The sequence below is a fragment of the Anabrus simplex genome, chromosome 8 (assembly GCF_040414725.1).
Source record: "Anabrus simplex isolate iqAnaSimp1 chromosome 8, ASM4041472v1, whole genome shotgun sequence".
Classification (NCBI taxonomy): Eukaryota; Metazoa; Arthropoda; class Insecta; order Orthoptera; family Tettigoniidae; genus Anabrus; species Anabrus simplex.
The window spans coordinates 234684303-234709475 of NC_090272.1; positions in this window are offsets into that span (position 1 = coordinate 234684303).

The following is a 25173-nucleotide window of genomic DNA, read 5'->3' on the forward strand; positions in this document are numbered from 1 at the left end:
GCAGATGATGTTATTCTGTACAGAGTAATAAATAAGTTACAAGATTGTGAGCGGCTGGAGGGTGACATCGATAGTGTTGTGAGATGGACGCTGGGCAATGGTATGATGATAAACTGGGTTAAAAGTCAGGTTGTGAGTTTCGCAAATAAGAAAATTCCTCTCAATTTTAATTACTGCGTTGATGGGGTGAAAGTTCCTTTTGGGAATCATTGGTATCTAGGTGTTAATATAAGAAAAGACCTTAATTGGGGTAATCACATAAGTATCATTATTAATAAAGGGTACAGATCTCTGCACATGGTTATGAGGGTATTTAGGGGTTTTAGTAAGAATGTAAAGGAGAGGGCATATAAATCTCTGGTAAGACCCCAACTAGAGTATGGTTCAAGTGTATGGGACCCTCGCCAAGATTACTTGATTCATGAACTGGAAAAAATCCAAAGAAAAGCAGCTCGATTTGTTCTGGGCGATTTCCGACAAAAGAGTAGCGTTACAAAAATGTTGCAAAGTTAGGGCTGGGAAGAACAGGGAGAAAGGAGACGAGCTGCTCGATTAAGTGGTATGTTCCGAGCTGTCAGTGGAGAGATGGCGTGGGAGGACATCAGTAGACAAATAAGTTCGTGTGGTGTTTTCAAAAGTAGGAAAGATCACAATATGAAGAAAAAGTTGGAATTGAAGAGGAAAAATTCGGGGAAATATTCGTTTATAGGAAGGAGAGTTAGGGATTGGAATAACTTACCAAGGGAAATGTTCAATAATTTTCCAATTTCCTTGCGATCATTTAAGAAAAGGCTAGGAAAACAACAGATAGGGAATCTGCCACTTGGGCGACTGGCCTAAATGCAGATCAGGATTGATTGATTGATTGATTGATTGATTGATTGATTGATTGATAAATGTTGCTGCGATGTTCGCGCAGCCTATCGGGTTTCTTGGAAGACGAGAATTTGGTAAGCAGACACTGCAGTGAACGGTGGCGCCTGTGTGGTCCGGGGACTAGGATTGGGGATGGAGGTCCGTTTACTTCTGCGCTAAGTCCTCGATTTGGTGTGTTTATTTCTTCTTCAAGTACTTGATTCTCCAAGGAACTGGTTCATTAATCCGGTCACTTCTATGAAGGAAATAAATTGGCAGGGAAGTACGAATTAGTTATTGGAAAATGTGATCACACTACCAGGATGTTTCTCTTGTTAAGTTGGAGCTAGTTTCTGATGAGTGAATGTTTCCGTTTCTCTGGGATCGTATGTCCTAAGTATTATGTCAGTATGTATTCTCAAGGTATAATCGAGCTCCAGGAGTCTCATTTTGATTTTTTTTCATGTTTGATTTTTTGAATAACATCCGTAATGGTCTGTTCAGGTGAAATTCAGCTCGTGATTTTCTACAATCTAGTGGGATGACACGATATTTCAGAAGGATTTCGTGCACTTTTCTGGCTCATTCGACATACTGTAGCTTTCAGTCGACTAGACGTTTCCTTCTGCCATCGCGTTAGTCACTGAATGTGCAGCTGCTGTGAATTTTTGCAATATACTGTGTTTCTTACAGAAAGATTTGAAGATATCACTTACAAATAGTGCGGCGTTGTCAGAGACTATCGTCATTGGGAACGAATGAAATGAAAAACATCTGTCTTAATAGTTCAACTGTCTTAGCAGACGCCGGAGCTTCTCGGATTACTTTGATTTCTGCCCACATGGATTTTATAGAAGCCAAAAAAGAAATTGAGAAACGATCACACTAATGTGTAGGTTGTAAATTTGTTTAAAGTGTTCTTGGCATTGTTCTTTCTAACTTCTGGAGACCTATTATGAAGGCTCCTGTACAGTGGAAGTAGAGTAGCGCTAGCTAGGCCGCTCTACCGCCAGGCTGTGTTATAGCTAGTACACTAGAGGTGTCACAAACGGTTATTTTTGTTTGTTTAACTGATAAAATAAAGTAACTGTGAAAAGTAACAGTTAAAAGTAACGTCCAACTTTACTCACCTGTTATTGGTCACAGCCTGGTCACAGCTTCAAGCTTGTCTCTGTTGCGAAGTCCCATTGATTCACTCGCACATGCGCGCACGCATCACTATACTGTTGAAAGTCGGTGCAGCAAAACACACATTCCTATTTGCTATAAAGTTAACGAGAGGCAGATAACCGATAAAATGAGATGAGAAGACAGCATGGCGTCTTTGCTCAAATCTAGAGGAGTGACTTTGACAATGCCCCGATCAAGGATAGAAGACAAGAAAACATGATGATCTGTCTGCCAAACCTCGACACAAACCGGTACAAGAGGATTAAGTAAAATGAAGTAATGTTATGTTGTCTATAATATCAATATGGGAAGTTAGCTTACTAATTTATTTCTGGTACTAGAAAAATTATACGGGTGAAACTTACAATAATAGTATAATTAGGTAGCCCTGCGCGATGTCCGAGTCAACGATCACCCCTGAGCAGTTGAATGTCATAACAGTTTACACTTTAGTCACCAGATGACAGCAGCAACTTAAACAAATACACTATAGAGTATATTATACACTATAGTGTATTTGAGTTAAAGCAATCTCCTACGAAAGCGCTTTCACTTGGAAGACATGCGTACTATCTGAACTCTGAAGGTCACATTTTGTGTCTGTAAGCTGCTACTAGTGACAGTTTCCACTTCCCAGTTACTGTTTTCACTAGTACGTCATTCTATTGTAGTTACTCGGTAACCTGTTATTTTTTGTCCTCGTTACATTTGTAACAGTGACGGGCATGTAACTGTGACAAAGTAACTGCTACGTTATTTTTCAGCCGTCTCTATGCGCACTGACAAGGAGACATTGCCGACCGAAGGAAACGCATCGCTGCAGCTACTGTCGTACTGAAGTTGTTTAAGAAACGAAATTCAAGAAGGGGACTAAAGAATATGGGTGAGGAAATGGATAGCAAAAAGAGAAGAAGGACCATACGTAAAGTAGCTGAGGAAATTAAGTGCTGAATACATGAGTTTATATCTGAATTTCGTACGCATGTCTAATGAGGATTTCCAGTATTTGCTTGTATTAACTACCCCAAAAATTAAAAAGCAAGAAACACGTTTCGGAGAAGCAGTTTCACCATCAGAGCGACTCACTCTGACATCGAGATTTCTCCTTACAGATATGTAAGATATCACATTAACATAATTCATTAAATTAGATATAAATTTTATTTTAAATTTAACTTTTGGTTGACAGTGTATGTAGACTTTTAATGTACCTACTACGTTAATCAAATGATAAGCCTTATTCCTTTCCCACACTCCACTCATCTTGGTTTTTCTTTTTTTTGCACTCACACGAACTTAAATAACTGTCAGTCTTGTGCTCCTAGAGCATGAAGTCCATTGGACTGCGTGAATAGATCTATCTAGATCAGCCCAGCTAGCTGTGTACACTACAAGTGGTTTGCCCTCCCTGGCGACACTAGCTGGAACATCGAGCGCGAGTTGCCAGACGAGCTCCAAGTACTGTGAACACACGTAAAATTCCGGAGAGCTCTAGCGGGAAAAGTCTACAGTATGCAGGCGCCTTAAAGGCAAACATATTTAAATTTCTGAATATCGATATAATTCGAGTTCTCCAATAATTTCATTTTTATTTTGGTCTCAAAGCTTGATTTTATAACCTCACTGGCAATTGCAATTCTATAATCATATTGTGCTCTTTTAAAAGGGTTGATCTCTGACTACATTTGTGTTCAGTGTATGTGTGGTGTGACCTTCTCTCAGAACTTATGACGACTTGGCTTTTTCACATGGACTAGGAATGAATAATAATATTACGTCATTGACTGTATATTTCGATATTGTTTATCATTTCATTCCACATTCTTTCACTTCAAGAAAAGGACTTTCATTTCTGATGAAGTGTTCTACACAAGAAGACTTTTTTAAAACTTTCATAAAACGTGTACTATTAGCACACACTCATATAAAACATTCCAAAACAAATATTTGTACATGTAATCGGCCAAACCAAAGAGTCCCTTTGTTGGACTGGTGGCCTAACGGGGAGAATGAAACAACTATTTGAATAAATAAAGCACAAAAGGGCTGGTGATTGAGGACGGGCAATTCTTGGTAGAAGCTACATCAGTATGTAAAGGATCCCTTTCTAGTGATTTCTAGGTCCTACAAGTTTAAACAATCCGACATTCGCTGTTTGCGTTATTTTGAACTGAAAATCATTTATGAGTTTGTTTCTACCTGCAGATTCGGACGCAGAATATGTTGATGGAGAAGATGAACAATATATTTTTGGAGCTTTTCTAACAAGGAGACAGTCGGATGTTCCAATAAGCGTATGTATGTTTCTACCTGCAGATTCGGACGCAGAATATGTTGATGGAGAAGATGAACAATATATTTCTGGAACTTTTCTAACAAGGAGGCAGTCGGATGTTCCAATAAGCGTCTGTATTGACACTTGGTGTAACGAAGTGTTGAGGTAATTGAGTGTACTTCTCTTCCATTCGCAAGGGTAAATGAATAATTAGCAAAGTAAATTCTTCTTTTCCTACTTCTGTGCCGTTCCTCAGTTACTTGGAGTCGGCACTTTTCTTGTTACCGAGCGAGTTTACCGTGCGGTTTAGGGCGTGCAACTGTGAGTTTGCATTCGGGAGATAGTGGGTTCGAACACCACTCTCAGCAGACCTGAAGATGGCTTTCCGTGGTTTACCCATTTTTACACCAGGCAAATGCTGGGCCTGTTTCTTAATTAACGCCACAGCCGTTTCCTTCCCACTCCTATCCCGTCGTCGCCATAAGACCTATTTGTGTCGGTGTGACGTAAAGCAAATTAAAACTTTCTTCTTCTTCTTCTTCTTCTTCTTCTTCTATTGGGCTTTCTTCCTCTCCCCCGAGAAACTCTTCATCCTCCCTCTCTTTCTTCAGCTGATATGTTCAGTATCCTCTTCTCTTGTCTCCCCTACTACTGCTTCTCTAACCTATTCCCACACCTTTCTCCGTCATATTGGTTGGTCTGTCCCTTCCACCTTGATCACCATCTCAGTCCAGACAAACCCCTTGGTTCCCGTCTTTCCTCTCGTCTCACACTCTAGTCATTACCTCTATGTCCATTCCGATCACATGTCTGGAAAAATCTTGTTCTTTGTATGGATTAAGCCGAGTTGTACGGCCGGATACAACTATTGAGTGTTTCTATGATGGTTAATAGTTTAATGTGTTGTTTGTAAATGAAGACGGTCACAAACGCAAGTCCCAGAGCTAGAGGAATTAAGCAGACGTTGTTAAAATCCGTGGCCCGACCGGGAATGTCATTGCACGCCATCTCTCCACTGGTAGTTTGGAACAGTTCGAGTCCTAACGCATGTCTTGTGATCCACAAGTTTGCAACATTTTCGTAACCAGAAGAAATCGTGCTGCACTTCTCCAATCAAGTAATCCTGGTGAGGCTTCCATACAGTAGTACCATACTCTAATTTGTCAAGCTCACGCAACACGTTCTAGCAATTTCTTGCCCCTACAACTTCAAACAATTACGTACCCTCTCCTTTACATTCCTAATCATCATCATCATTATCCCCCTTTTGCAGCTGACACCGGGTCGGGGCAAGTATGGTTCCTCTCCACTTTTGCCCTGTCTCTCCACCGTTCCTCACCCAACACTGTGTTCTGTTGTCGTATGCTGTTCTTCAGGCAGTCCATCCCTTATAATCTTCGTGTTCTTCGTCATCTGCCTTTCCAGTGCTTCATTGCCTTGGTAGTCTTTCTTCTTTCATCCACTTGACATGTCCAAACAACCTCAATCTGTTTTGTTCCAGTCTATCATTTAGTTTTTGCACATTTCGCTCTCTTCGTACGTTTTTATTTTTTATTATGTTTCTCCGTGACTTCTCTACCAAACTCCTCAGGGAATTTAATTTCAGCTACTGGTAGTCTGCCGTTATCTGCTGCATACATCATTATAAGTAATATACCTTGTACATTACTTATTTAGCCTTCATTGGTACTTTTTTATTCCATTTTAATCTCCGCACCTGGTGGTGTAAGGCACAGCCCAGTTGTATCCTTCTACTAATTTCCATATACAGTCTTCCATTTTCTATCGGTTTACTTTCCATGTTATTATTATTAACAAATATATCTCGATTGGGAAATAGCTCTGTAGGAATGATCACTTACAGTAGTGTGATAATAAAAACTGTACCGGTTGGTATACCTATACGCCACACATTTGAATTTTCCGCCTTAAAGTACTCCTGTACAGCTGAAACTCTGAACTTTAAAACTGAATTAATTCAACTGTTTATCAGAAGATGTCACTGAGTTAATTTCGAATTCTTTTTGTTTACTAATTATTATCAAGAAGTGTGGACATTCTCTCACAGATGTCTCTACCAAAAGCTATGATCATGCACCCTGGTGCGAAGTGAAGGAACTTTTCTTGAAAATATTTTGTATTCATAAGTTTGTTCTTTACTAAATGTTGTTCTTTCATTTGTGGGTTGGCAATATTAAGCTTTCTTTCCGCCAGTTTTGAAATTAGACAATCGTTAATTTCTATCATTAATTTTTAGCCAATGGCGTCTTTCTTCCCCATTGTTGATGTGTAACTGTAAGCTACCCAATAAACGACTGTGGGTGTGTCTTAATCATTCATGAAAGGTCTCGAATCATCCCCGAGAGTATAAACACTGCTGATTTTCCTGGCTTTCGACCACTCGTACAACATCTAGCTTAGTGTATGGAAGTATAGCAGGAGGCGGGAAGCGCCTCTTTCATCCGCCAGCAGCTCTTCTACAAGGTAATGGCCTTTTAACATCTTTATTTCTTGCCAGCTCAGCAGTTTAGCCCTCGGGGAAGGTCCGAAACTTTTTCAATGTAACCTACCTTTCGAAAAATGTAACTTAGTGCCGGCTTATGTAAAAGTTTCTTATTATGTAACTGTAAATCGTGGATAGAGAGTGCCTTACCCTCTCGAGCTCCCCTTCATTTTGACTTTTCATAACCGATTTTCTATTCTTAATGTATTAAAAGTGTCTTATACGAGTCACCTCCCTAGCTTGGGAATAGCCCCTGTGTCATCGGCCTAGTGCCCCTTAGGTTTGACAAGGTTTCATGTAGGGGTGCAAGCACCGCCTCCGTTCATCTTGGTATTTTTGGGCCATTTGATTAACCTATTTATTTTCTTTTAAGGCCCTGTAGGCTGGGTGCGATATACCCCTATTTAATTCTTGTAAGTTGTGCCTCTATGACTTACCACTGTAAGGTGTGGTATTGCCTTTAATAGGCTTGAAAGATTGAGAACGGGTCAGCTCTTTCTGGTATTTTGAAATGGGCCTCTAGGAGGCTTGACATTACTAGGTGGGAGCAAGTGCTCCATGTAATTAGGGGTTTTCTGCCCTTTGGTAAATTGTGGTTGTGAGCTGAGAGCTCAGGAATTATTGATCTTGGGGTTCGTAACCCAGATCTTGTAATGATCCCCTTAAAACTTGTGTTTTCAATTGTAAAATTATCATTGTACCTGTGTTTTTTAATGGTTATTTCACCTAGTGAAAGTTTGTTAAATCTTGTTGTCTATTGAAAATATAACCTTTATTTAAATTTTAATGAATCTTTTGGCCTTGTAGTTAGACCCATTCCAGCCCGCACATTCTCTCACCTCTGCCTTCCACGGATAACTCCGTAACAAGAACTGGTAATTCCATGGAAAGAAAATATTACAAGAAATACTACTAGTGTAACATTCTAAATCCAGCTACATCATATAAAAATTCACATACAACTAAAGTATTTCTAGTGTTTCGAACTACGGCTTACATTACTGTAGGTTGAACTTATAACTATGTTAACATTACAAGTGATAATAAAGTAAAGTTAAGACATAATTACCAAGTATTTTCACTGTTCTACAATTTCCACTTTCTTGCCTCCAAATTTGATAGCTCCTTTTCTATTCCTGCTCCCTCTAGTCATCACCGTAGTCTTGCTCTTCTTAACGTTGATATTCAACCCCCTTTGTTCAATCCTTCTACTTAGTACATTCAGCTGTTGTTGAATCTCCTCCCAGACCACACCACTCCAAACATCATTACTAAAGCCCACATTTTCATGCGGTAATAGGTTAGATTGCAAACTAATTTGGTTAGTAGGAAATGCCGGCCACCCGCTCTTCCACAGTGTAGAAAGAGAAACATAAATTACACGGGTTCTGAAGTGCCGTACCCCAAATGTTTTTGCAAACCCCATAGCATAATCGTTGTGAAGGTAGACTATACTTGCTTCTCGCTTCAGTAAGTTTGCATTCTAACCTATTAGTGCATAAAATTCCGGGCTTTAATTTTTATTACATTCATTCTTGCCCCTCTATAATCTTTCCTTGCTGCCGTCTAACTAGAATCCCTAAATTCCCTCATAAACGTATGGAGATAAATGTAACTTTTGTATACAAATTTCTTTGTACGGTCATGAATGTTACTTGTGGAACACCTGGTGTCATTTCTACCGCAAGCAGCTCCGTCTCAATAAGAGTCTGCGTGTCTCCGGCACGTCTCGGTGACGTCTGAAATATTTATTCGTGAGTGGAAGAAATCCTGCCCTCGTACAGAAAATAGAACTCGATAAATTAACGATGAGAGTTTTATATAGACAAGTCGTTGTGCTTGACAAGGCAAGGATCCAGCGTTCTTAAGCAGGGCATTAGTGGAAGCGGTCCCCCGGAGAAAAGATAAGACGTGCTTTATAGCTTCTGAAGAGAAATTTAGTTCCGCTATTTTTCCTCTGAAGCACAAAGACGGTTCTTTAAGGGTGCACTTGACTGCTTTACGACCATGTAAATGATGTCTAGTACTCCGAAGATGCTGGGATACGATGTCACTGAAGTGAGTCTTCTGCCTGAGGGAATTTTTATATAAATAAGTCCATGGCTAAATGGTTAGGATGCTGGCGTTTGATCACTAAGTTCCTGAGTTGGATTCCTGACAGAGTCGGGAATTTTAACCATAATTTGTTAATTTCGCTGGCATGGGGCTGGGAGTATGTGTTGTCTTCATCATTATTTCATCCTCATCACGAAACGCAGGTCGCCTAAGGGAGTCAAATCAAAAGACCTACATCTGGCGAGCCGAATTTGTCCTCGGACACTCCCGGCACCAAAAGCCATACACCATTTCATTTCATTTATATAGACAGTTTCGTGCATTTCCTCTTGCTATTTGATTTAAATCAAGGTGTAAGAAGACGGTAATCATCTTCAGACTTTAGCTGTACTAATAATTACTCAGCCATCATGGGCAAGCATTTTAACTTGACGCCATCTGGCGTTCCGTTCCGTTTCACTCCAGGCCCACTAGATGACAGAGTAAACCGAATCTCTTTTGGGCGTCTATGGCTAAGTTTCAATGAATTTTGTCGGGTAAACATCAAATGTATTACGAGAGATCGTTTTCATGTCGACATCGTGGACGTGGAGTGTCGAATGGACATTTCTCGCCCTTTAAACGTCCGGCTACGTCTGCGGGGTTTGAACCCGCTATCTTGGGATCCGGAGGCCGAGACTCTACCTGCTGTATTTGCCAAACATTATTGGTAGATAGAAAAATCACTTATTGTACTTCGCAAGTTTAGGAATACCTTTCTCCTGTCTACCACTGACAAGGGAAGGGCTGGTACTGGGGAATCACCGATCCTACGTAAATTTTGCACACACTTTACGTGAGCCAAGAATAACACAATGACCTAAATACTTCTTTCGGAAATTAACTCGTGCGATCCACAGAAGCGTTAAAGTTCGTGTGTTTGAATTAGCGCGCTCGGCTATGCAGGCCGCTACTGCATACCCTAGCCGCAACTTGCTCTGTCCAAAAGCTGAATTGACGCCACGCTTGTAGTCATTGTGGGACACTAGTGTTTGTTTGTATAATGGTAATCAAGATAGGCAGAGTTACTTTTGTGTTGGAAGAAAAATGTTGAACGTGTGATATTAAGCCCTTATCCTCGCTTTGTTTAGTGTGCTTGGTGTAGAACCGCTTTGTGCTTTCAACATTTCTACGACGAGCATTAATTTTGCAAAATCTATAAGGAGTAACTTGCTTTCATGTATAACGTCGCTTCTTATAGTGATTAACCTTTATTTTCACTCTGATAATCTTATTCTGTAGCCTTTATTGACTCATAATGAATGGAAAAATTAAATTACTTCTCTTAATACCACTGCGTCATTTTCACGACGTGCTACGCAATTCTTAATGCAACAGGAAAAAAAGATGAGTGGCGCGGTCTCTCGACAAGCGAACCAAGCACACGTCACAGTCCTGCGTACCAATTGAGACATGCGAACTTCTGCTTTCTGTAGGTCGCGTAAGTCAATTTCCGAAATAAATGTTTTGCCCGTTGTGCTAGTCTTGGCTAATTTAACGTGTGTAAAAAATTTACGTCAGTTCCGTAATTCTCAGGTACGTGCGCTTCGCTTGTGAGAATACGGACTTCGGAACATAGAAGTAAGAGGCCTGCTATTCGGAGCAAGGGGAAAAATTCGTAAGATATTCGAGAAATTCTATGCGCGATTCAACATTCGCCCATAACTGACACACAGCATGCTGTATAGCAACACTTTAATTGTATAGGCACACTTTGTTCTCTCGGGCAACCTCCTCATTGGGGAAGAAACTGTGTGCGTACTTTACCGGTAAATACGAAAGTAACGTAACAGTTTCTAAACGTTACTGTATTCTCTACCACCCACAACATATGGTACGTCTATTTGTTGAGTATACACACATTATTTTAAAGAAGTGAGTTTCCTTACCTGTATGGAGCAAAATTACCATTATAAAGCGTATTTCTCGTTGGAGGCTATATACAGGTTGTAACACAGAGGTATGGCGGAACTTCCATGACACTCTACATAGTACATTAATTATGGAAAACACGCAGGAACAGAACGCACCAGCTCTCTCTCTAGTTATGAACCGTGAGACTGATTGGCAGCAGTTCTCCATTCTTCACGTTTCTCTGCTTTCTTTTTCAGTTCACAGTAGGAATCACATCTCATGTCGTCCAATATTTGCATCATGTTCTCTAATGTTGGTCGCCCTCTATAATATTTTCCCTCTATGGAACCCTCTATTATTTTCTTAAATAACACATCATGTCTAAGTATATGATCTATTATATGATAATGCCGTATTTTTATTTGTGCCATAAAACATCTCCCTCCTGCTCTTCTAAACAACTCTCCATTCGTGGATATTTCTCTCCAACTAATTTTCAACAATCTCCTACAGCACCAAGCTTCATATGCAAATAGTCTCTATTTTTTCCTTTCACCTAAAGTCCAAATTTCGTTTCCATATAAAGCAATACACCACAAACACACGAGTGTCTATTTTTGAGGCATGGCTTACTAGACTCAATGTCCTGTATTTGTTTACAAGATCTTGCATTAGATTCGTTTGGTAATGGTATTATTATACAATTAATAATGTCACCAGGCAACATTCCAGTCCTATAAATATTACATACTAATTTTTCATATAACTTTTAAATTTACCTTCTAATTTTTAATAGTTTTTCAGGTATTTAATCAATCCCACGAGCTTTTTAATTTTTAATGTCCTGTACAGCCATGTCAAATTCTTCTTTCATAATACGTGCTCCCAACTTATCCAATTCTACTTCATCTTCTATTTCTAATACGTAATTACTCCTGTATCCTTTATACAATTCTTATACATATTCCTTCCATCTCTTCGCAATCAGTCCATCATCTTATATGATTTTCCCATGTTTGTCGTCAGTGCTCATTGTTTCGGGTTTTCTTATCTCAGAAAACCTCCTAATATCTCTGTATGCCATATCTATTTCTCGTGCTTTAACACTATTGTTTATATCTTCACAAATACTTAATAAATATTTCCCTTTATCTTGTTTTATTTTCCTTATTTCGTATGACGTTATATTTCTTCACATCATCTTCATATATATATATATATATATTTATTGAACGAATCAACGACTTCCCGCAATTACGGGTTGCCACAATGGAAAAAGTAAAGCATATCAAGTTAGAGAATGTTTTATCACATAGAAATATAGCGGTGATACGGGTTTTTTAAATTATGGAGGTCCAAACAGGTGAGATTTCAGGATGTGTACAGACCCGCCTATGGTGGTGGCAACTATTCTTTCAATGCTGTTCATAGGCAGGTCAAACTTCTTCCAGAATTCTGTGGACAAGGCAGGTATTGTGCCACGAGCACCAACCATTAGGCCAGCTGGTATTTATTTTTGTACAACGGAATGGTGGGCACGTAAATGTTCTGCTTTTCAAGATGAACTTCAGTAGACTGGCCGACATGGTTCTCTAATCGGATGGTCGGATCGATAATGAAGCCTTTCTTGTCGTTATCTTTAAAGGCAATTATGTCAATTCGTCTTGTGCTCCCTGTCGTAGACAAAACCGCAGAATTCTTCATATACACGGAAGTTCTTGCAACGGAGTTCTTCTGAAATCAATAATCTTATCTTGCAGTGATGTGAGTTTCTCAGTACTTCGCCATAGGGGCAAGAACCCAGAACGTGAGACAGTGTCTCTGACGCGTCTGCGAGAGAGATTTCCGTCCTGAGTTCTGCTCGGGATAGTTCGTACTGCAGAAAAATTTGATGTCATCTTGATTGCCTCTCGCCAAGAAAGTCCCAGGTGATGCCTAATCCAATTATTGGCCGGAGTGTACTCTTTATACAACTCTACACTGATTCCCTTCTGAGGCAAAGAGCACCAAGTTGCCATTTCACGACTTATTAGTTCTTGGCAGAATTTTCTTGGATATGCCTTTATTGGAGAATCGGTTAATATGTGATGTTGAGGGCCTGTAGACAATGCGTCGTTTCGGATGCTAGATCACGCATCTTTAAAACATAGCCATTGCTGGCTCGGCGAAGAGCTTTGTATGCGCTTATTTGTTGCAGATGTACTTCCCAGGTTGGTTTGCAAAGTCCGAAGCCTTTGAATCTTAAATCAGAATACAGAGCACTATTGGGTGTATCCATGGGTAACTGCAAAATTTCCTTTAGGGAGCTCTTTACCATTTTGTCGGCGGTTTTCAGGAAGCTAAGCGGTACTTGTCTGATATCAGCGGTCTGGAAAGCATACACGAGAGTAGGGCTGACTGCTTTGTTCAAGACAATGAACTTTTGATCTGCCTTTAACAAAGGTGAGGCTGTAAGCGCATTTAACTTCATCTGCAAGGTTTCTAAAGAAGAGTTCGCATCAAAGGTGAGTGTTTAGTTAAAAGTAACGCCAAGATATCTAATTTCTTCTCTTTCTTTAATAGTACTGATCTTAAAATTGTCGTGAATATCGAGCACTCTGTCCACGAGTTTCCCCTTTTCAATACACATGCCCACACATTTGTTGGCATTTATCTGTAGACCGATTTCCTGGAACAACGTGATAGCGATGCATGTCAACTCAAGAGCTGCTTCCTTATTTTTGCCAACAATGACTGTGTCATCGGTGAAAACTATAATATTAAGAGGGGGAAATTCTGTAGACACAGATTTGCCCTATGCTTGTAGGAGGTTTTCTCCTGTTATCTCATCAAAAATGAAATCTATGGCCAGGTTATACAATGCTGACGATAGTGGTGATCCCTGCATAAGTCCTCTTATCAAGGGAATTGGCTTCATTTTACCCTTAGTAGTTTCGATCTGTATTGTATTGTCAGTCTGTAGATTGATGATTAGTTCCTTCAGTTTAGATGGAAGTGGCTGGGAAGCTAGTGTTAGATTTAGGTGCTGATGTCCGATGTTGTCGAAGGCTTTTGATATGTCCTAAATATCACGGTAACATCTTGCATATCTGTCTTTGCTGTCTTGAGGAGTTCTCTGAGAATGGAAGTATTTATAAGGTATCTTGGCTGGTCGTTAAAGCCTCTTTGGTGTTCACTGAAAGTTACAAAGGAGTGCAAATGCTGATCTAATACCCCTTCAATAACACGTCTAATTACCGAACAGATCGTTACCGGTCTCCAGTTTGACAGACATTCGATATCGCCTTTCTTAATATCAACACGGTTCCAGCACTCTTTAGACACTGGAGTATTTTGTCTGTACGTTTCATCAATCTCTACACGGTCTACGTCGCTGATTTTGGAGCAGTAATCGTGCCTTATATTGGAATTTTCAATGGAAAATAAATCGGAGTAAGTGGCAGATATTTTAGAAATATCGACGTTGCAAGATTCGGATTTTGGATTAACTACCCTCCGCACGGCTTTCCTTCGCTCATTGTAGAACTGACATATTCACGTTTTCTTTCATGGCGTTCTCTCTTGGTCGCACGTTGTGGATTCGAGGACTTGCTGTATGTTTTACCTTGATGTCCGAGACTTTGTTTTCTCCTGGCTTCGTAATATTTCGTAGCAGGGTGTTTTGGACCAGGTAAGAGATGGGCAGAGTTACTCAAAAATTCCGACAACTCCCACACGAGTGTGTCGAACTCAGAATTATTTCAACTGGAGAAGCGAATAGTTTTTTTTTTCATTCCTTTAATTCTGACTGAAAAGCAGTCTCCTCTTGAACAGGATATTGATGCTCAATGGGAATAATATAATTTCCTGGCTGAGATAAGCGTTGACTGAAGTTGGCTAACAAGGTAGTTCGACGTATTTGTGGATGAGAGCGACTAATGTGAATGTTTACACCTCTTTCTCCTTGAAAATATCCACCACAGTGAGGGCATTGGGTTCTTCGTGTATCTTCCGGTCTGTTCACTGTCTCTTCGTTTCGTTCAGCCTGCACATCTTCACTTTCTGTCTCAGAGTCCGAATATTTATACTGTGGTCTAAAATTTCTTCCTAACGAAGACAGTATTCCCGTGGAACCAGTAGAAGTAGTAGGTCGTTCCGTCGGACCGTACATTCTGGCTTAACCTATCTTCATGCTTCTTCGCCGTGTGGAGAAGCAAGCCTTTATGAGAACAGGTTTTTTCACAGTGCAGGCATTTATTTCTTGTCCCTAAATCGGTCTCCATTCTGAATGAGGACGGTGGTTAAGCGGAGTGCCACAGTTTAATGGTATGCCAATTCATGGCAGAGTACCATAGCGACCAGATAACAGCTTAACTAAAATCTAGCGCCTAGCGATCGCGACGGAAGTATTATCAGTTAACGGAGAGGTCAGAATGGACTCTTGCAAAGAGAGTGTTGACTAAAGAGCATATTATCGCGGCCCCCTTCAGCCTCTATTGTCAGTTATTTGAGTTAAAAGTAGTGTAATGCGTGCGCTATTTTCAACGGATGGTTTTCTTGATAACATGCAATCTATGATTGACAAAACAAGATAGTAGACATTTTAATCTATCGTTGGTACCAAATGTATTATAACTAAGTACAATAACTCACAAAAAAAGCCACGATTCCGCCGGATAAAAACAGTGCACTATTAAAACCCACGAATGAACAGCACAAATTAGCAACGACGCCTTAAAAACGGACCAGGCACTTATTTCTTACAGCACAATTACAGAGCACTTCATCTGCACAGCCATCTTGAATGTTGCAATCTTGGATTTTTATATTTCCTTCTATCAGTAATCATATGTACAACCTCCTGACTGATTCATTCTTTTATCTTTTCTTTTTTTCTTTCTTCCTGTAACTGATTCTGTTGATTCTAGAATTCTATTCTTAATTTTATACCAACTCTCTTCCACATCTAATTGTTCATCATCTTCTAGTTGAATTTTATTTGTTTTATTTTCATAAAGTATTTTTATAGATTCATCTTTAAGTCTAGAAATAACCCAACCTTAATTAAGGCCACGGCCGCTTCCTTTCAACTCCTAGCCTTTTCCTATCCCATCGTAGCCATAAGACCTATCTGCGTCGGTGCGATGTGAAGCAACTAGCAAAAAAAAAGAAGTAACCCATTGTTTCTTTCTATTCCGTTGCTATTTTTAACACTTTAGCTCGCATTGCAAAATAATTAGATTATGATCACTGTTGATATCAGATTCAGGGTAACTTCGACTATTCTTTACTCGATTCTTAAATCTGTCATTTACTAATCTATTTGAGCTCTTCTTATGTCACTTATATCTGTTTCTAATTTATGTTGTGCACAAAAATCTATTAATATTTCACATCTCTCTTTTCTTTTGCCTAGTCTAAATTTACCACTAACATTTGCTTCAGCTCGTTCAACAACAGTTGCATTCCAATCTCCAAGTAAGATTAGATTTTCTCTCCTTTGATATTACCTATTAATTCATTTAGATCTTCGTAACAATGTTCTACCACTTCATCCTTTCCATCAGTTGTCGGCATATAAACTTGAACTATCACTGTCTCTTTCGGTTTGGTTTCAATTCTGACTACAATTATACGAACTCCGCCATATCATGATCTATTACTTGCCGTTCTGGAATCGATGATCTGATCATTTCCACTCTAAAGTCTCCCGATTGCGGCCATCTCATTTCTGCTGTACCTAGTACATCTAAACTCAGTCTTTCCATCTGTATTATCAAGTTTTTAAGTTTCCAGTTTGAAGTAATGTCTTAATATTCCAAGTATCAATTCATCTCTCATTAATATACTTCCTGAAAGAGGGTTCTTTAGCTGACCCCCTCCGGAGAGCCCATTGGGGGTAATATTTTACCTCCGAAAAATTTAACAGAATAAACATTCGTCATTTTGAACTGCTGATTCTTGGGATATCCATAGGGATCTTTAACGGGGGTGGTTTCCCGTTTCCTTGCCCATCCTATGCTGTTGAATACCTAGTAGTTCATCCGCCTTTAGGAACAATTGTTTATCCTATGGGCTAAAGAGTGCCCATCCTTTTACCTGCTCATCCACCCTCCAAAGAGGCTGTTGTCTCTTGATAAAAGGGGTTTCGTTATTCCGGGAGATTCTCGGTTTCATAACTGACGTTTGTCCTGAAGTTAGTGCAAATGCCTTTTATCCATTTAATGCCGGACACATCCACACTATTCTGAAGTCGATCTTCTCCACTGTGAAGGGGCCCTTACGAGGCGTTACTCCTCCCCCTCTTCCTTTCTCAACCGAGCACATGAAACTTTTCCTTACATCAGATGTCCAAAATGCCCTCCGTTAGTATTGATACAACCATAAACCCGTCGTCGGATTGAATCGCGGATGCGTTGACGTATCCCTCTAAGCATGTCTTTTAAGAAATAATCTTTTTTCAATTTGCTTTACGTCGCACTGGCATAAGTAGATCTTATGGTGACTGTGGGATAGAAAAGGGCTAAAAGTGAGAAGGAAGCGACCAGAGGTTGATTAAGGTACAGCCTGCTGTGAAAATGGGAAACAGCGGAAAACCACCTTCTGGGCTGGCGACAGTGAGATTCGAACAGAGAGACACAAACTCCGCAGTCACTTGCTCTGTACGTTCTGTTCCCGTGTGGTTTCTATTATTAATGTATGCTACTGTGTAGAATTGTACAAAATGAGATCCAACATGGCCATGTAACATGTTTTCTTCTTCTACGTATATTTATGCTAGACTATCCTGGGGAGAATTGTAGTGTACTGACTTTTGGTTCAGAGGGCGAAGGTTTGACTCGTTGTCGGGTCGGGGATTTTAGCCGCGTTCCTCTACTTCGCAGCTTCGGTGTCTGTGACCATTTTATTTTACATACAACACTGGAGAAATAGTGAATACACCCCTCCACATGTTAGGAAGGGAATTCAGCAGTAAAACTAGGCTTCAACATTTATGCCGACTCCAGATAATTCGGACAACGTCCAGGAGAAGGAACAAGAATAAGATCTGGGGAGGAGGTTGGACAGTTTGCACCTTCGGGACACTTACATGTACATGTAAATACGCTCCCTGAAGTCTGGTCCACAACGAACCAAATATACTTAACATTTTATTTTCTACTTTTGTATCCGTCTCTTGGCACAGGCCAGATCAAAGTGTAGCTTCCACTGAAGTCCCAGTTTCATCCATGGCTGTGACAATATGGAAGCTGCTGGGGTACGGGTGGTGCTGATTAATGACATTCAGATCACAACCAGTGTGTCTGAGTGTCATGGAAGGTGTTGCTCATAGGGTTAGTTGTGCTACAATAGCATTGTCTGCCCCAGTGAGGAAAGCAATGGCAAACTACCTCACTCCTCATCTTGCCTAGTACGCCTCATTTTGGTACTGCCATTGGTTTTTGTGGTTTCCCTATAACTGCATAGCATTTGGTCATGCTATTTGAGGATCCAACCAGCCTCTGGGCTGATGACCTAACAGACAGACAGATTCATTTACTTTATAGCTCTAATTCCAGGAAGAAAAAAAAACACTTTTCTCTGTTTTACTGTATCCTGGCGCAAATAACCAGTAAACTGTCGTATGAAAAAGTAGCATACACGAAGGGATTAGGAGTAAATTTCCTGATGGCTATCCATATTCAGTTCCTTCGCAATAGTTTGCGAGATAATTGATTGGCTTTTTATCTGTTATTGGCACACGTCTACCGTGTACATTAGTGTCCATAAACAATGTATCGCGTTAATATTGTTGAAGTGGAAGAGTGGTGCAAAGAAAGAATACGCGAAGCAAAGCAAAGAATATGTACGTCTGGGAGCCTTACAAGAGAGCACGCTGCCTATTTCCTGGGTACCCGATAATTGATACGTACTGTAGACTGAGGAGTGAGATGTCTCGGAGGTTAATCACAGGTATATCATTGTTTGACGTTCAACATTATTACCTTCAGTCTTCGAACGTGATTACTAATTCTGACTTCACAGCTATTCTGCTGAACACGTTAATTTGCAATCTTTGCCGATCTCGATCTGAGGTGTCTTCCGGCTCTAACATCTCTGTTTACTAAGAAGCAAGTTACTATGTCATAGCAACGAATAAAACCCATATACACAGGGTGGTATGAGCGTTACAGCGTTGATCATACTGATAAGTAATTTGAAAAACAAAATACGTCGATATCTCGCACAGTTATCAGCTGCGGAAGTTAGCCTATCAGATCGCTTCGTGGGCGAATTCAAATGGGCTGTAGCAGGCGGTGTTGCAAAATGTGCACGTGGCTTGGTCGTGCTCAGAGCCTATTCGAGAAATGAGTATCAAAAGCTAACATATCATGGGTTTCAGCCAATGCCACCGTAGCATGCTTGCTGTGGACCGAGACTATCAGTAGGGACGCCCTTGTTCAAGTCTCTCCCCTGGAGAAGTTCATTTCTTTTATTGGTGCTTTCAAGCCGGTTATAACCCACGTGCAGATTTAGCAACGCCGCCCCGTGCAGCCCACTTCAATTCGCCCGCCAAGCGATCTGATTGGATACATTTAGTAGGTGATAAAATGACAAAGGCGCGAGGTATCTGTTGTTTTTCAATTATTTACCAGTATGATGAGGCCTCTAACACACGTATATTGGGTTCGCGTTGTTTCCGACCACCCTGGATGTCTGCACATCGCTCAGAATTTTTTTAAAAAGAATGGTATTCCTGTATCGGCCGTGTCCACAGTAAGAAGAAAATACACTTTTAAATTTTTTCTCAACTCTGTATGTATGTACGCGCATCGTGAGCAAACGGTAGAAGAGAATTTAATAACAATTGGTGTGCTAAGTCGGGGAATGAGGTGCTATAATCTAGGCTATAAAAATTTGTATTCACGTTGAATGAAGTGGTAGTTTAGGGGAAATCTAAAATTTAAATCTCAAATATTTGTGTTTTTAGTGGTCCTATCGATAAATACAACATAACTGAAGATGTATATAATTACATTTCGGATCATTTATGTCTTATACTGGGTGGTCCACCAGTCCCTGCGATCCGGTTTTATGCATCCCTTAAATTTAATTCTGAAAGACATCGGTCCCTCTCCCTAAACCGGAGTAATACAACAGCAGGAATCATGACCGCCACTATTAATTCATTATGGATTCCTCAAATGAACCCGTAAAACGAGTAGAGCAGGAAGTGGAGCACGGTACTGCATAGGCTGGGAATTGTTCGCAGTTTCGCAAGCGGGCAGGAAGATATGTGATAGTGGACAGTGCTCGAGGTAGGATTCCTGGGGGCAAAGGTGGCCGGGCGTAAAGCTAACCACTCTACCCCATCACGTGCCGAGGTTAACAATGGTGGATGCTCTTACCTTCTACTCCTCCAACGGCCTTCATGGCCTGTACGGAGGTGAATTTGCTTTTTTGCAATATATGTGAATATTGTTACTTGGGTAGATGGCAGAAGTAAGGAGGACATAAACTGCAGATTAGCACAAGCAAGGAAGAGCTTTCTTAAGAAAAGAAATTTGCTCACTTCAAACATTGATATAGGAATTAGAAAGATGTTTTTGAAGACTTTCGTGTGGAGCGTGGCATTGTATGGAAGTGAAACATGGACGATAACTAGGTCAGAAAGAAAGAGAATAGAAGCTTTTGAAATGTGGTGTTACAGAAGAATGCTGAAGGTGAAATGGATAGATCGAATCACAAATGAAGAGATACTGAATCGAATTGGCGAGAGGAGATCGATTTGGCTAAATTTGACAAGAAGAAGAGATAGAATGATAGGACACATCTTAAGACACCCAGGACTAGTTCAGTTGGTTTTTGAAGGAAGTGTAGGTGGTAAGAACGGTAGGGGTAGACCAAGGTATGAATATGACAAGCAGGTTAGAGCAGATGTAGGATGCAGTAGTTACGTAGAAATGAAAAGGTTAGCACAGGGTAGGGTAGCATGGAGAGCTGCATCAAACCAGTCTATAGACTGATGACTCAAACAACTACACATATGAACTTTGTAACTACTCATAGGGTGGAACTGAAAAATAAGCTGTTTCTCTGTAACAAAATGGTTGAATGTCAGTGTAATCGGAAGAACATGAAGGATGTTTACGAGGATGTGAAATCGATGCACTGTGTAAGTGCTGGAGGAGTTGAACTAAGAGAGACAAATTATACTGCTGAGTACCGCTCTCACATTACTGAAAATACTCTGTAAATTTTCTATTTGACTCACCTTCGTATAAAGGAACAATTATTCTATACGAGCCTTCGACATTACAAAAACATTTAAAACGTTGAACTGAAAGAGACCAGAGAGAAAACGAGGTGTTTAATTTCTGCAGCAAGAATTAAACGCTTATTACAGACATCTTTATGATACAGACACATTCCTCTCTTTCATTATGTGTGATGTTAAAGGCGAAATGCGATAACTGCCCCCATTAATGGTGCAAACAGACTAGCAGTTAGTAAGCAGTCGTGCAGAAAATTGTTTCGTAATTTTGAGCATTTCAGTGCTAGCTGGCCACGTCATCACACCTACGCTAGATAAAACAACATAATTCATTCAATAGTTGCGCCAGGACACATAAAAAGCTTGAGAGAAATTAAACTAGAGCATTAATAAAAGTGCAGAGTAGCGACACGGGATCGTAAAGCCGTCGTCTAAGCGGACATTACCTCGCAACAGAGTTATATAAAACATACGTACTGCTGCGAGATATCATTGGAAAAAGCCGTAAATTACAGAATAAAAATAAAAATTACATTTTGATATGAATGGTTGCTTGAGTAATAAATAACCCGCTAATTCATTATATTTTGGAGAGGAAATCTTTTTAATACTCTTTCGTAATTCGTATCTCATCACTTGATATATTACAGAGCATAATGAAATGGACCGAAATATTTACAGGCAGTAGAAGGTGTTAGTGGTCATTCGTATCATGAGCTGGGGACACTATCGTCATCAACATACGTATCTGCTAGTACTGAATCTCTATTTTAAGATGTCCGTGGAACTAGCTGCAGCTGCAAATATTAGGGCACAGGATTATTTAATTAATTCACCTACTTGGGAACTATGATACTGGGAGATAAGTACTGCACAACAAAAATTAAGAAACCCGATGACTGATATTTCGTGATTTCCTTGTAAACATTTTTTTCGGAGTTGTCGTTAAAAAATTACAACAATTCTTCTGTTATCAGTATTCCAAGTTCCGCCATTTTTAAAAGCCGCACGGACATTTTAATGGGCTGCTCTTTTGGTGTCTCTGCCAGGCCCACTTCACACTGATGGCACTTTATTGCATATTTTGACAGTATTCTGCCCTTTTCGTTGGTAATTGGCTCGAAGGCTCGACAAAATACTGGTGTCAGTACTTTACGATGTTCCACTGTTTACCTCGTAATCCTTAAACAATAACAGGTGAATTGAAAACTTTGGATGCCTTCCTATCACCTTTCAATTTTTCAATGCTTTGCTTCCTACGCAAATCACCATGTGCTACAGTGCTTGTCTGATTGATATGAAACTTTCTGGAGTTACAGCAATATCTAACCAAACCAAACCCCATGGCACAACAGGCCTGGAAGTGCCTTGGCCTACCAAGCGACCAATGCTCAGGCCGAAAGCCTGCAGATTACGAGGTGTCGTGTGCTCAGCACGACGATCCTCTCGGCCGTTATTCTTGGCTCTAGAGACCGGAGCCGCTATCTCACCGTCAGATAGCTCCTCAATTGTAATCACGTAGGCTGAGTGGATCTCCAACCAGCCCTCAGATCCAAGTAAAAATCCCTGGCCTGGCCGCGAATCTAGCCCGGGGCTACAGTAATATCTTCAACTAACAAAACATACTTATAAAGAATTTTATTTGTTGATTGGAAACAACGTTATATGCATTTGATTACGACAGTATATTATATTTTATAGAAATTAGCAAATCAGAAATTCAAACATTTCTAGTCTGATGTATACTTAAAGGAAAATACATTTTTTAAATAAGTTATGTTAATATATTTATGTGTACACCATTATCAAATTTCGAAGTCTTAGAAACCAATTTTGTGTCTCCGGGAACTTTTTTCAGTAACTCATTGTACCAGGGGTACATCTTTCCCGGCTATTTAAACTGCACACCTTCTCTAAGGACATCTATGTAAACAAAGTGGAACTTGTGAACTCCCAGAAACGGTTTTCTTCTACAGTGAAATGTGTCTACCGTCGATTTATTTGCTGCTTCTCGCGGGCTAAACTCTAATTATTGCATAGAGTAACGTTTATTTTTAAAGTTTGTAAAGCTGGTTCTGAGGATTATTGACCGAAGTGGTCAACACTTCAGCTGGTTCCTGCTCGATTGTAATCAACCTATCAAAAACTTGGAAACTAGCTAATTAAAAACGGTGGAGTGTATAGGAATCCAGAATATCAGTAAAGACGTCTGGAATCTTCACCTTAAGGTACTATAAATGTAAGGCACTTGCTCCAGTGCTGAGAAGTGCGACTTACCGTGAGCTAGGAGACAGGGGCGAGGCCTGCGTGAGCAAGATTCAGCGATCCAAGCTAATGACAGAATTTACCTAGACATAGGATATCGACTGCGGATAGTTTGAGGGGAAGGTTTCAACCTCTTTTCATTTAATGTAATTTTATTTTTGGTGGTTTTAAATGTAGAATTTTCAGCAAGTCTGAGGACTCTGGTTCTACTCCCTACTGGGAAATATGTAATGTAAGGGAACGAAGAGTGAAGATCCTCTGTCGTTTCCCATTCAACCTTACATTGGGCGACTAAAGCTTTCAACCTGTAAATTTCTTAAATCTTGTCTTGAAATTAATGTTTACTCTTTAGTCACCCCGGCGTAGCCTCTGTATCTTAGAGCTGTAAGCGCACTTAGGGTTTTAACTGTTTCTAGAAGGAGTGCAGGTGTTTCGCCTCCTTGCATTTTGTCTATGGCCGGTTATGGACAAACTTTTCTGTTTATGAGGCCAAATAGTATGGGCAATTACGCCTCTTATGTTTCCTGTATTATTCTTAGGGTATCCGTTTCTTCAATTTTGGTTCCATTTTTGGAACAGTGATCAATGCTAGTGTAGATAAACCGATAAAAATTTTAAAGTGAGGTTATCCGATATGATCTAGCGTAATTTCTGTACAGCAATGGAACCTGATTGCCTCTGCGGGGTTAGAACGTGTTATTTGGAGCTCCAACTCCTGAGTGGTGTAACTTATTGGAGCAAAACCCTGCTCTTATATGATATTAGTACCTGCTAAAATCAACTATGCTCTTTTCTATGTAAATTAACTAATTGATAATTATCTCAAGATTTGTACAGAAGTTCCTTAGATCTCATTATCATTTTTAAGCAAAAACTTCAATTACAAACACAATAGAACTGGTAGACAAAATTAAGATGTTGGACATTTCACCTAATTACACCATGCATTCCTTCGACATAGTTAATATGTATCCAAGTATACCTATCAATAGTACGATTAAATTAATAAAAAAGATGTAAGTAAACACAGCAGGTTTAGTAAACAAGAAATAGAAGTATTTATGCACATAGTGGAGTTTGTTTCTGACAATAATTATTTTACGTTTAACAACGTAGTTTATCAGCAGAAGGGCCTACCAATGGGAGCATCATCCTAAGCAATCTTGGCTGATACATATTTGGATTATCTCTACGCAAACAAAATTCTCGGTACCCTTAAAGGAATTGTTTATTGGGCACGTTTTGCAGACGACGTCTTTACTATCGTAGACCAACGAGTAACTAACAGAGAATATATCCTTAATTACCTTAATGAGATAGATCCAAATCTAAAGTTCACTAAAGAATCAGAAAATAAGGGCTCGCTCAATTATTTAGACCTAGCCATTATTCGCAACAGAAACAGTAATAAATTATCCTTTAAAATATTTAGAACACCAGCGCAAACCGGTAACACCATTAAACAAAGTTCATAAGGAGCCCATGAGAAAGCAGCGTATAATATCGTGTTACATAGCGCTTTCAAGATCCCTTTATCTCACAAAGATTTCAAAGGCTAAACAATCTGATGATAAAGGTTATAAGAAGCAGTTTATAGACAAAATATATACACTGACTGAGCAAATGCAACACCAAGAAGGAGTGGTCAGAACTTTATGCCAATTGCAGGGTAGACTGACGTCACTGAGGTATGCTCATGATGTGAAATGCGCCGCTGTGCTGCGCACGTAGCGAACGATAAATGGGACACGGCGTTGACGAATGGCCCACTTCGTACCGTGATTTCTCAGCCGACAGTCATTGTAGAACGTGTTGTCGTGTGCCACAGGACACGTGTATAGCTAAGAATGCCAGGCCGCCGTCAACGGAGGCATTTCCAGCAGACAGACGACTTTATGAAGGGTATGGTGATCGGGCTGAGAA